General features: G+C 48.3%; 1 protein-coding gene across 1 annotated transcript in view; it reads right to left on the bottom strand.

Annotated features, from left to right (window-relative positions):
• The window catches only part of LOC142767096 (uncharacterized), a 40,090-nt gene extending 37,262 nt beyond the window's left edge, over nucleotides 1–2,828 (bottom strand). Inside the window, exon 1 of the mRNA XM_075868320.1 lies at nucleotides 2,701–2,828. The gene's annotated coding sequence lies outside the window, so the exon portion shown is untranslated. The remainder of the gene's footprint in view (nucleotides 1–2,700) is intronic.
• Between the last annotated feature and the right edge of the window lie 9,904 nt (nucleotides 2,829–12,732).

Here is a 12,732-nt window from a genome sequence, read left to right as displayed (position 1 = left end):
CTTCTACTACTACTGCTACTACTACTACATACATCGCGGACGCTTGACCAACGGCTTATGGAGCTAAAACATGGTGAACCGCAGGAAATGGTAAATTGATGCGGTTAACCGTGAGCGTATGCCGGGGGAGGATGAGCCTGATGGGATGGTTAGAGGAGTGATGAGACCGCTAACCATCTTTGATGGGCAACGTAGCCCGTAGACCAGCAGGGAAACAACTGTGTTACTTTCCTGAAGCTCCACGTGGACTTCAGGTGTATTCGAAGAGAAAAGTTGTTGAAGTTGGAAGTGTAGGCGGTTTCGCTTGGAGCGAGAACCACGGATGTTTCACTACCAAACAGTTGCAATAGACCGGTCAGCCATGATTCGCACAGGAGAAGTTTTCTCGGCTTGCAATTGCGAGGGTTGCATAGCGGAGGCGGTTTGTAAAACATGAGTGTGAAGTGATAGCTTTACTCGGACGTTGCCGAGGATGAAAGTGTGCAGGATAGTGAAGTGATTGAAGGTGCGTTGTGGAGGGCAAGGCGGCAAGGTCCTTGCGCAGGGAGTTGATAGTCTCGTACTGCATTGTTAGTAGCTGGTGAGCTGAGTTGAAGCAGCTATCTATCTGCTTCTCGAAGTCTGTTTGGGCCGTTTTGATGGCTGCTTGGATATGCACAGTAGTGCAGAGACTTGAGCGGCGTGGTGTGCCTTTCGTGCTTGCTGAGGCACCCATTGGCGGGTTCTGTGTTCATGTTCAATGTAGAGGATGCGGAAGTGGGACGAGCAGATAAGCAGTCGAAGACTGCCTCGATTTTCTGTTTAAGCATGCTGAGCTGGGCTTGCAAAGTCTTGATTTCGGCCGTCTGTGCCTCTAGAGAAGAACCTTGGAAGGTGAGTCGCTGTTCCAGAGAGGCGTTTTTTGTTGCAGTCTGGTGACTTGCGACGAGGGGAGCACTAGTGAAGCAGTGGAAGAGGAGTGCGCTGAGTGAGTGGGCTGAGCGGCAGCATTAAGTGCCGCCGCGGCAAGGGATGGGAAAATCATAGTTGTCTTGCCGGGAGGAAGAAGCCATTGCGGCGGCGGCGCAAGGGCGTGTGTCACTGCGTTCTTACGAGTCTGCGGAGCTTCTGCGGATTATTGGGGTGAGGAGCAATTAGCTGATATCAGGATCTTCTGGCGCGTCGGCCTTTGTGCCTAGCGATACTTGCATCTAGAGCTGCGCGTTGAGTAATTCCCGTTACACACTATGTAGCAAGGTGTGCGAGTTGGTTTTAAGTTCTCGGAGAGCATGGTATATGTCGCGTCGCAACGGTCGCACCTATCCTGTCATGGATTGGGGCACACGTAGGTTCGGTGGCTCGTCAAGTGGCAATTGAAACATGCTTCTACGTTTTTGCAGAAAGGAAGAAGTTGAAGGTAGAAACCATGTTAGAAGATCCATTGGGTCACGTAAGGACGACAAGAATGTAGGTAGTTTTGCCTATTCAATGGCCTCTAACAGTAGCAAAGGTAGGATCAATAACTTGTAGATGGGCGAGGATGACTTCATCAGGGAACTCGCTGAATGCATCGTACAGAATGACTCGCAGGGTGTTGTCTGCTGGCGCAGAGTAAAGGTACACAGTGGAGATAGTGCTGCACACCGTTAGGGATGTGATAGGGAGGTAGGCTTGGGTTCGAGCCGAGTTTTTGCTGCTGAGTGTGAAAACATTGTTGAATGGGAGGATTCGCACAAAGTCACGAGATGCGGGTGGGATATCTTAGAAGTTAGCAGAAGGCTGAAGGGTATGGAGGTTGATGACAGTTTTAGGACGACCAACTACGTGCATGATGTCGGTCGGGAGACATAGAATCAAAGCGCGAGGGTGAGGCAGTGGTGGCGAAGCACTGGTTTGCTTCAATGGCACTGAAGGTGGTGGCGGAGCACCTGACATGTTGGCATAGTTTTCGTGGCAGCGGTGCGGCTGAATATCACACCGTGTTACTCTTTGGCGCGAAAGCCTGGTGACTGCCAGGAATCATTCGATTGTTCTTCGGCAGACACTTCATGTCCGACGACATGGTATTTCATGGTGGTGGGCAGCCCAGAACAGGCGGCGATGAAGCGGCGGAAGCCTGCACTCTAGCTAGGTCTGCACACGTCATCGTTGGGAATTCGCAGGGATCTCCTAGGCCACCCCTAGAGGGAATTCGGACAGTATTGTTGTCTAAATGACGCTGACAAATTGCTCTGCTCACTTACGCAAACATTATTTAGATACTGGCTGAAAAACTAGCACGAGCGCCAAAAGATCGCGGAGCCTATCTCCCATGAATGTGTTTGACCAAAGAATCTTGCCAAATATATTAGAAGTTGTTCTTCCAGCATCGAGTGTAGAGCCACGGAATTTCATTCTAATCAACGTCTTCTCTACCGCTACCGTCGCATACACCGTTCCCACTGCCGCCGTCTTCCTCGTGTTTGTGTTGCCATGCTTTAAAATGGTCTTCAATGAATATCTCCCGTGATATCCCGCAAATGTGCTTGTTTTAAACATACGCCAAGTAACAAGTTATTCAAGTCTTCTATGGTGTCGCATTATCACGAGTGATTTCCACTTCCTCGTGAAGAGCCACTAAACATTAGGTTGCTACATGAATGGCTGTATGTCTAGTGCGCGAGTTTTATAGGAACTTTATGTACTTCGAGCCATGAAAATATTGGAAATCAAAACTCTTACGCTTTGAGACTGACTCGAGGTTGAGGTTACTACAGATGTAGCCGTAGTTGCAGACGGCCCAGAGCCTGATGAAGGCCCTGATGGTTGGGCGGGATAATGTGGAAGACGGTAATCCGCGTTTTGGTCAGTATCCTCGTTGTCTGTAAAAACATCCAATGCAAAGCTAATGAAGGCTACAGAGAGTGTAGTACGGAATGAACACGGACAGTGGTTTCCACTAGTGAAGACAAAGTCGAACACTTATGAGAGATTAGGTCATCCTAAAATGTGATACCAAGCTGATTTCAAGAATGCGTGCGAAAAAGGGCAAGAAAGTGACGAGGACTAGCGCTGACAAGGAGTAGCGTTGTGTCTCTTGGTTCCCTTTCATTCTACCGTCATGCGCAATTGAATAGGCAGTTATCACGCTCGCTATATTGTTTTTGGTTCTTCATGTTCTTGTTAATAATTTTCAATTGGAAGTCAGCGCTAGTCTTTCTCAGTACATTGCCCTTGTTTGTGTCACGCATTGTTCACGTCGACAGGAAATGCCAACTAGCCCTGGTCACATACCTGGGATAACAAAGCGGTAGCGTACAGGTAGACATTTACACTTGGTGCACTGCCTGAGCAGCAAGTGCATAATCTACGTGCAGAGCTCGCACAGAAAAAGAACGCTGACAGTTTCTGACCTTTTACGTGTCGAAAACAAGGCATGATCATGAAACACAGCTTAGTGAATGGCTCTGAAGCTCTCAGCCATATGGTGTTGTTTAACGTCAAATGACATCGCCTTAAGCGATGTCATTGTTTGAACGCCACATTTAGCATGTCACTTTCACCTAAATGCGACTGCCATGGTGATCTTTGACCTATGGCTATCGAGTAAGCAGCCGCCGTTAAAACTACTTTCCCAACGCGGTTATTGACATGAAAGAGCGAGATAGGAGACAGCATTAGCAGAACTAACCTGCAATCCTTGCTAACGCTAAAAAAATGTCCCGTCTAAAATGCGCGTGCCCGCAACATTAATAAATTGGTCGGTTCAATACGCACGTTGCGCGTATTGCGTGAACAGCGGTACCACATCGTAAAACAAAATAGCGCTGAGGCTGTCTGGTAGGATTCACGTTCGCTGTTTTGTCTTGACATTTATAGCCTCAGGACAGCCAAAATATAATCACACCATGGTTCTAATTTGTGCTGTCCACCTGTCAGACGCCCGACTATCAGTAATCTGCTGCCGCCATTGTTAAAATTTTCCATTTATACTGACACAGCTGCACCTTACAAAAGCCCTACCTTTACATCGAGAGCGGTTTTGTTTTTAACTGTAGAAGTAGTGAGGTAGATAGCCAAGAAATGCTTTCGATATTGATTGTGATCACGCGCAATCATGAATCGCGCTTCACAGCGTCTGTCTGTTTACATGCACCATACCTCCAATACATGTGTGCAAAGCAGGCTAACGCTAACGCAAGCACGCTATGCCTAACCAAATCTCTCTCCTGCTGCGAAATGACGCATAGAAACTCACACACAGCATTTGGGTGTGAGAAAAAGAAAAATTGGTCTTTGCTTGTTTAAAAATGTAAGGCCTTCTTTAATCATTATCAGTGCTTCCAAAATAATGCGCATTTTGATTGGGCCATAAACGTCAGCTCTTCTAGACCGTGCACCTAACGAGAAATCCAGTCCCCTTTTCTCAGATGGTGCACAACTTCAACCTTCTGCCTCCAGTGAATTTGAAAAAAAAAAACCAGAAGTGGTACTTTTCCTAAGCTTAGCGGCTTCCAAATGTATAGCGGTTACTTAAAAGCACATGGTGCGATTTTTCAACACATGTGACTTTTCAGAGTTGAAAAACCATGTGCGTGCGAGACACGCACAGAGACGCAATTTTGTGCACTTATTTGAAGTTCAGTTGCGCATTTTATCTTCATGTGGTGGCAAAATATATTTCTGTGTTGACTAATAAAAACTGTGTAGAAAGCCCAGCATAATTTTACATCGACTCGCCACAACCTACTGACAGAAACGAGAGCGGCCGCACTCATGCGAGCATTTCAGCAAGAGTAAGATTTATTATCACTGCACCTCACTGCAACGTCTAAATGTTCCCTGTACCGGCAATGGCTCCCCTTGGATTGAGATAGAGTTCTTACACATGGAGATCACGAGTGACTCTGTCTGCACAGAATGCGGCGGAGAACTGGCACTCGTACGCAACACATTGCGTTGTGTCTTGTTATACGAAAACTGCCATAATGGCCACCTATAGAACCATTCTAATTTTCGAAAACGTCTGCATGGCCCGAGTAAATGTCCTTGATGCTGTTTAGCATATAAACGAAACAAAACAGTGTGATATAGTTTGGTGAGATTGAGTGCCATCGACAGTATATGATCATTATAAACACACAATAAATGACAAAACAGGCCATAAAACTAAGATAACAAGTAAAGAACAGGAGGGCTGATTCGTATGATGACTATATGAACATTGCTAGCTGTTAGATTGGTCAGTATATCTTGTTTTAGAATAAAACATGAAATAAAGCCATTTTTCTTCTTATACTCTATATATCACCGCATCCTTTGTCTTTGTTACATTTGTCCCATTTTCTATACAACCTAAATAGGCAAAAGGTGAATTCAAATACACAGCTCCTGAACTAGGATGATATACTTATGGCATCTTATTTGCAAAAAAATGGTAACAAAGATTACTCAGTTCACTTTAGGAATTGCCAAAAATAGGCACGTAAAATAAAATTCTAGTTCCAGTTCCACAGCAAGAAGAGACGCCGCATAATAAAAGGAAACAAGAGCGAATGTTTAGCTAATTGATTTTTCAGAAAAACAGCCATAAAAAAGCCTCAAAGTATAAGGCAAGTAAAAGGTCTAATTCCAATAAAAAAGTAATAAAGAGAAATCAGTTTAACAGCTACGAAGCTCATTAGAAAAGCTATGAATGTCTTGTAGAAGCTCTATAGCCTATCATAATTTTATTGCGCTAGCTGAAACGAGCGCAGAAACACGCCGTGGTGCTCTCCTAAAATAAGTTGCCTTGATTTAATGGTAGAAAAAGTGAGATTTATCACTGGTACTATTATTTCTTCTGATGGCTATTCACAAATCGCCCAGGCTGGCATGAATTCAGACGACCATTACAATATAAAATGCATTCTCCCACAATAGGGTCGCTAGTTGCGGTAAAGGTTTCTCAAATATCATCAAATGGAAACAAAATTTTCGGGCATATGCACCCAAGAGTAATTTGAAGGTATATTAAAACAAGCATCTCGTCACTTATTCGCCAATGAAGTTCAATCCAAATATAGCTACTCTTTGAAGACCGCGATTTTCGTAAGTTTTTTTTTGGAAGGGTCGAATTTTTTTCAGTCTTGCCGAAACTGGGTGAAAGCAACCACCACATATTACCATCCACAAACGCTTGGCTCACTTTATGTGCTAAGCACTGCATATGCGCTTCGTAAATATATATAAATGAGATTTATCAGACAATAATGCTGAGGAAATTATAGGGTAAATTAATAAAATTAATATATAGTAAATAAGAAGAAAGAAAAGTGAGTAAAAAATATCTTGCCATGAGCAGAAATTGTTATTCGTTAGAGCATCGAACGCGTTATTCGAAGGTCGTAGGTTCGATTCATGTTTACGGCAAGTTATTTTTCAATCACTTTTCTGTCTTATTATTTACATTACATTGGTTCTAATACCTTTCCCTATACATCCCTTGCCATTATTGTCCGTTAGATCTCATTATTATTGTGTGAAAACAGGGAAAAACAAGCCCTTAGGTATACACTTCTTTACTTCTTCAACATTATGGTGGCATCGCAAATTCTCACAGAAAGCATTTACCGGGATGTACAATGGGCAGAATTTCTGGTTTTGCTAGTATTAGAGCAGTGAAGTAAACCTATGAAAGAATGCGGCGGCTAGAATCCAAATGAGACACCTACCTTCGAACATATCAAAGCTAAGAAAAATAAAACACAGGATGACGACGACGCCGATGCAGACACAACAGACAACCATGATTCGCTGCAAGGAGTCGGTGTCCTGTTGGCTGAAAAGGGGGTAAATAACACGTGTCAGAGGCTTCAATATCAGAATTATTTTTGTAAATCGCTTCGAACTTGTGATACACAGCGGCATAACTGTCATTGCGATAGCAAATATATAGGGCACTCTCGGCTGAATTTTGCCGCCAGCGTGGGCGCTGACGTCGGTGTCCGCAATGATTCACCAAATATATCTGCACGTATATATATATATATATATATATATATATATATATATATATATATATATATATATATATATATATATATATATATACGGGGAAAATAAATATACGGCTCTACAAAACTGTTTATTGGTGACGTTTTCATCGGAGACCGATCTTTATCAGACTCGTTATTCAGACATCGTTAGGTCTGATGAAGATTGGTCTCCGATCGAAACGTCACCAATAAACTGTTTTTCAGAGGCGTATACTTATTTTCCCTTAATTCTACGGCAACCGAAGCCAGACTCTTTTTAATCTTGTATATATATATAGAAAAGAAAAGTATACTCAAGAAGGGCTCGCTGTTCTGTGTTTTGACCACATTAATAATGAGATATAATCGACAATATTGCCAAGGAAAGTATAGGAGAAGGTATTAGACCTAATTGTAATGTAAATGTGACGAAAAGTGGGTGAAACAATAACTTGCCGTGGGAAGGAACCAAATACATAATATATATATATATATATATATATATATATATATATATATATATATATAGAATCCAGAAAATACTCAGGCACGAAGACTCGAATGTTAGACTTTTCATTTGTGAGCGCGGCGTAAGCCACCGAGCCATTATTAAGACGATCGAGACCAGGGACTGCTTCGAACGAATACGGTTTATCAGAAGAAGCGAAGTAGCACGTGATCGCCCCAGGCAGCAGTGTTCTTTTTTCTTTTTCCTCACTGGCAGCACCAGCAGTCCCTGGTCTCGATCGTCTTATTAGCCATGAACGAGCACCTGCTTCACTGTTCAAACCGCCAGCTACTCATATCGACCACATAACGCTGACGGTGCCTATCTCGGTGGAAATAGCGTGTTTTTAGCAATACCAGTGAGATGTCGTGATGAGCATGCTCGGCGTAATGCTAGGCACCCAGCTCGTCGATGCGCGCTTATCTCCCACGCGTGCTTTGCTCTACGGAGGAAGAAGCCTCATCCGCGCACCGATCCTGTGGTGAGTGAGAATCGCGCACTTTGGGCTTACACCAGAACAATTGAGTTTAGTTGCTCGGTGCAAAAAGATCGCTTCAATCGCTGGACAGGCCCCGTTTCAAAAGGAGTGCACTTTTCAAACACGGCTAAATAACAACTGGGACACTTTTTTATATTGCACTCATATCGCTACCAATGATTACGGCTCCTGCGTCAGTTTTGAGTAAACAGTGCATTAAGTGCCGAGTTGTAATTTTTCTTAGTTTCCATCCTATATGGACCGCTAGGGGGCCGTATAGACCAGACGCGTCTCGCATGGGCTCCTGCTTTTCATGCTTTTTAACACGAAACAAGGCCAGTGACGAACCCAAGAGTTTTACAGTCTCAGCCGCCAAGACACGAGGAACCGGCGGACACCAGCTTCTTTTGGGTGAGTGCATCCTGTCTCAAGATATAAGACTTAATTCCCGACAAGCGCGCGTCCAGTTTATTAAGCCTAACGCCAAGTTCGTTCCTGAGCAAAGCCGCGCGGCACGTGTACAACGCGCTCAGGCGTTCCTGACGGCACGGCGCGAGCGCTTGCGCTCACCGTGGCGAAAAGCTTAGAATGAGCAGAGACGCAGCCGCAGCAAGCGAAATGCAAAGAAATCAGCAAGACGAAGGAAATACAATGCAAATCGACCCAGTGGAGGCAAACAAAACAACAGAAAATTCGTGGACCTATGACACTGGCAGTGGCAGAACAATTGCAACGAAAAGCGCTTGGATCACGAGAAATAAGAAAAACAAGAAGGCTGTCGCCAATCCAAGGTCACCGGCCAACCAACCCACAGAGCAGCCACCTATCAATGAGCAGACGCTAAAGTCATCACCAACGCAGTAACAACGCAGGCCCAAGATGCCACCTCTGCCACTCGATGACTTCAAGATCGTCTACTGCCCGCAAGCAGGTCTTGACCTCGCCAAATGGAACACCGTCGCTGTCACGCATGCCATCGGCAGAGTGAGTGGACTATCACAGCAAGACTTTAACCACAAGATACGCGTACGAGTCCAGAGAATGGAAAACCTAATTAAAGCAAGCACCGCCGCCAAAGAAGACGCCAAGAAGCTGGTAAGCATCCAGAAACTACAGCTTAGAGGTAATTTTTACACTGTGAGCGGCAAAATTAGAACACCGGACGATGTCTCCAGAGGCGTCATCAGTGGCTTGATATCCGGTACGAGCACCGCAGAACTCATGACTGGAATTCGCGCACCGGCAAGATACACAGTTCTTCATGACCGAATGCTAGGTCAAGCGACCGCGGCAGTCGTCGTCTTTGAAGGACCGCACGTTCCCTACTACATAATTTTCCAGAGCGTAGACTTCCGCTGCAGACCATATCGTAAATCAGTGCAGTATTGCCGAGCTTGTGGCAATACGGGTCACCGCCAGGACGTCTGTCCAAAACCTATCCCGGATTTCTGCTATAAATGTGGCAAGGCCGGACAAACGCAGGGACATGAATGCGCACCCATCTGCAAGATCTGCGGGGAAGGACACGAAACAGCAAGTAAAGAATGCAAAAGGAGACTAAAGCCAAGTCCACCACCCTTCAACGTAAGACAACAGCGCCTCAACAGGCTTCAAGAAATAGACAACAACTGGAACACCAGCGGAGAAGAGTTCCTTGAGGTTAGCATATCGGCCACTACCTCTAACAGTAACAATGAGGGCCGCGTCTCCACGCGCAGCAGAGAGAGAGAGAGAGATTAATGAAAGAGGAAGAGACAAAAAGGACGCTATTTTCTGCCTCCCGTCGCGGGGGCACGGCTCAGCGCCTTTAGGGATCGGGGAAGGGGAAGTAAAGATGATAGGAAGAAGAGAGGAAGGAAAGAAAAAGTGAATGTCATGGCAAGAGAACGTCTTGTCAGTACAGTCAGTAGTGCGAGTGAAAAGAGTCCGTCTATAAGGCGGCGAGGTCCGCGCAAGCACAGAACTCGAGGAAGGCTCGAAGGGCTTTCGTCTTCGAGCGCGCGGGAAAAAGTATGTCTTCCATTGTTTCGGCAGGTAGTCCAAGCAGACGATAGCGGCTTACCAGTGCGCAACGCTCAGTGGCCAGGTCAGGGCAGGAGCAAACAATATGCTGCAGCGTTGCGTCATCACCGCACCTTCGGCACGCTGGCGATGAAGAGCGACCCGCGGAATACATGCGTGCCGCAGGCCAGACGCTGCCAGTACGCAGGCGAAGCAACAACCGCCGCTCGCATCTGTCCAGGCCGGTCTCCGGAAGGGATGGTGGAGGTTTGCCGCTTGCCACCCGTGTGTCAGGGTGGGCCGTTGGTAAGAGCTTCCGCAGTCGCTGCCGTGAGTAATCCGACTGGGTTACCGCCTTAGTGACTGGCGTGTCGCAGTGGTGTGCTGCCTTAGCGGCGGCGTCAGCCTCCTCGTTGCCAGCTATTCCAACGTGCGAGGGAAGCCAGTGGAGGGACAGGCGCACACCACTCTCTTTGATGGCGGTCAGTTTTGCGTGCAGCAACGCCACAGTTATGCCTGCTTGGTCTGGTTGGAGCAGCGCTTGTAGGGCTGGTCGGGAGTCGCACAGAATCGCCACAGGCAACTGGGGTAACGTGGCAGCAAGGTGGTCGGCTGCCAAGTGAAGGCCGGCCAATTCAGCTGCAGTGGAGCTGGCGTGAAAGGGAAGTCGGCAGCGGATGGTTGTCCCAGTCGATGGTATGACGCAGGCAGCCGCGGCCGAATGGGGGCTGTCCCGAACGGACCCGTCCGTGAATACCAGGAGCTGCCCCTTAAGTCTTTCATGAAGTTTCGCCACGGCTGCCTGATGGAGCTCGCATGCCGGTGTGCGCCTTTTTCTGAGGTTGTCCAGAGTTAATTGTACGTCCAGAGGCTGCTGGTGTGGTGGAGGGGGTTGGATTGGACTGGGGGGATCGGGGACCAGCTCTTCATAGAGAGCGCAGATCTGTGCCATCCGTGACGCTGGTCGGCTCCGCAGTCTCCGAAGGAGGGCAGCGCCCCCGAGGGCCCTGTGAAGGCGATCCACGTGATGCAGCGCCTGTCATAGCATCAAGAGTGACAGAGGCCAGGTCTGGGCCTCCGCCAGGGTTGCAGCTATGGGTGACTGACGGGGAAGTCCCATGAAGCGCCGAATTGCCATGCGATGTTGCCGCTCCAGTTGCTCCTTGCGGTGTGGCGCTAGCTGCACCAAGGGCAGTGCATAAGTTTGCGCTGTCGTTGCAGCCCCTTCGTAGAGTCTTAGAGCCAGCCGTGAGGTGCACCCTTGGCCCCTGCTGAGCAGTTTGCTTACGGCAGTCTCGACCCTGGTGGCCTTGAGGACGGCGAGCTTAACGGCTGGTATCCAGGTAAGGCGGTGGTCGATCCTTAGCCCCAGGTACGTCACTGCATCGCTCCACGGGATAGGTCGGTCACCTAGCACAAGCCTTCGGACGGCCCTCCGCGCAGTGGCTCTGGGGTGAACCAGCAGTGCCTCCGTCTTCGTGGGCGAAACGTTCAGTCCGATTGCCTTGAAGAAAGAGACGACGGCATCCAAGGAGCGCTGCAGGGAACGCCTTATGGCCGTGAAGTTTTGCCTAGGCCCCTTAACCCACAGTGCCACATCGTCTGCGTACAAGGAGCACTGCGTGGGGTAACGCTTGTCTGCGGGCATCGCGGTCGGCAGCCCCGCTAGCACCAGGTTGAACAGAAAGGGGCTCAGGACGGAACCTTGTGGAACGCCTGCTGTCACTGGCCGTGGATCGCTGAGCGCGCGTCGTACTCTAACCCGGAGGGTGCGTTTTGCCAGAAAGGCACTGATAAAGGTACGTAGGCAGCTCACGATGCCGAGTGTGTCCAAAGCACTCTCTATCGCTATGTGAGGCAAGCTGTCAAAAGCGCTCTGTACATCCAGCAGGACGAGGAGGGCCACTTCGCCGTTGCGCTTGGCCTCCTCCAAGGTAGAGACGACGTCCGCGATCGAGTCTGCTGTGCATCGGTGGCGTCGGAAGCCCGTCTGCTGTTCTGGTAGGAAATCCTTTGCCCCCGCAATCCAATTTAGGCGTGCCAGTGCTATGGCTTCCATGAGCTTGCAGGCAGCAGAGGTGAGAGAAACGGGTCTGTAGGACGTAATGGCGGCACAAGGGCGGCGAGGTTTCCGGATCGGCACCACAACAGCGGTCAGCCAGGCTTCAGGTAGGTTGCCGCTCTGCCATATTTCATTAAAAGTCCTCAACAGGTGTCGTCGTGAGGCCATATCCAGGTTGCGCAGCATCTGGTATGTGATGCCGTCGGCACCAGGGGAACTGCGGCGCTTGGTTCTGGCTAGAGCAACGTTCAGTTCGTGTTCGAAGATAGGGTCCTGACACAGAGATGCGATCTGGCTGGCCGTCCAGGCAGGGTGATGACCTTGCGGTGGCTTGGGAGCAGGCGTGGCGATGAGGGCTGAAGGATTGGCTGGTGGGAGTTCTGTGAAGCGATCGGCCAGTCGCTCTGCCAGTTCTTTTTCACTAATGCCTAAGTAGATGGCCACCGCAATGACGGGTTGCCGCACCATTGGTCCAGTGACGAGGGATCGTAGAAGTCGCCATGCTTTTGCGCCACCTCTTGCCTGACTCAGGGAGAGGCAGATGCCTTGCCAGCTTTGCCGCCTGCGACGGTTGGCATGTCGCCGACATACCGCATCCACACGATTGAAGAGTGTACGTTGAGCTGGGTCATGGGATTTTAGGTACCTTCTCTCAGCCCTGCGCCTCGCAGCCCGTAAGTTCAAGTGATGGAGGTCTGGCACAGGGTGG

This window comes from Rhipicephalus microplus, chromosome 7, assembly GCF_043290135.1.
Source record: "Rhipicephalus microplus isolate Deutch F79 chromosome 7, USDA_Rmic, whole genome shotgun sequence".
Lineage (NCBI taxonomy): Eukaryota > Metazoa > Arthropoda > Arachnida > Ixodida > Ixodidae > Rhipicephalus > Rhipicephalus microplus.
The sequence above is the reverse complement of the archived record's forward strand: the minus strand, read 5'-3'. Positions and strand labels throughout refer to the sequence as shown.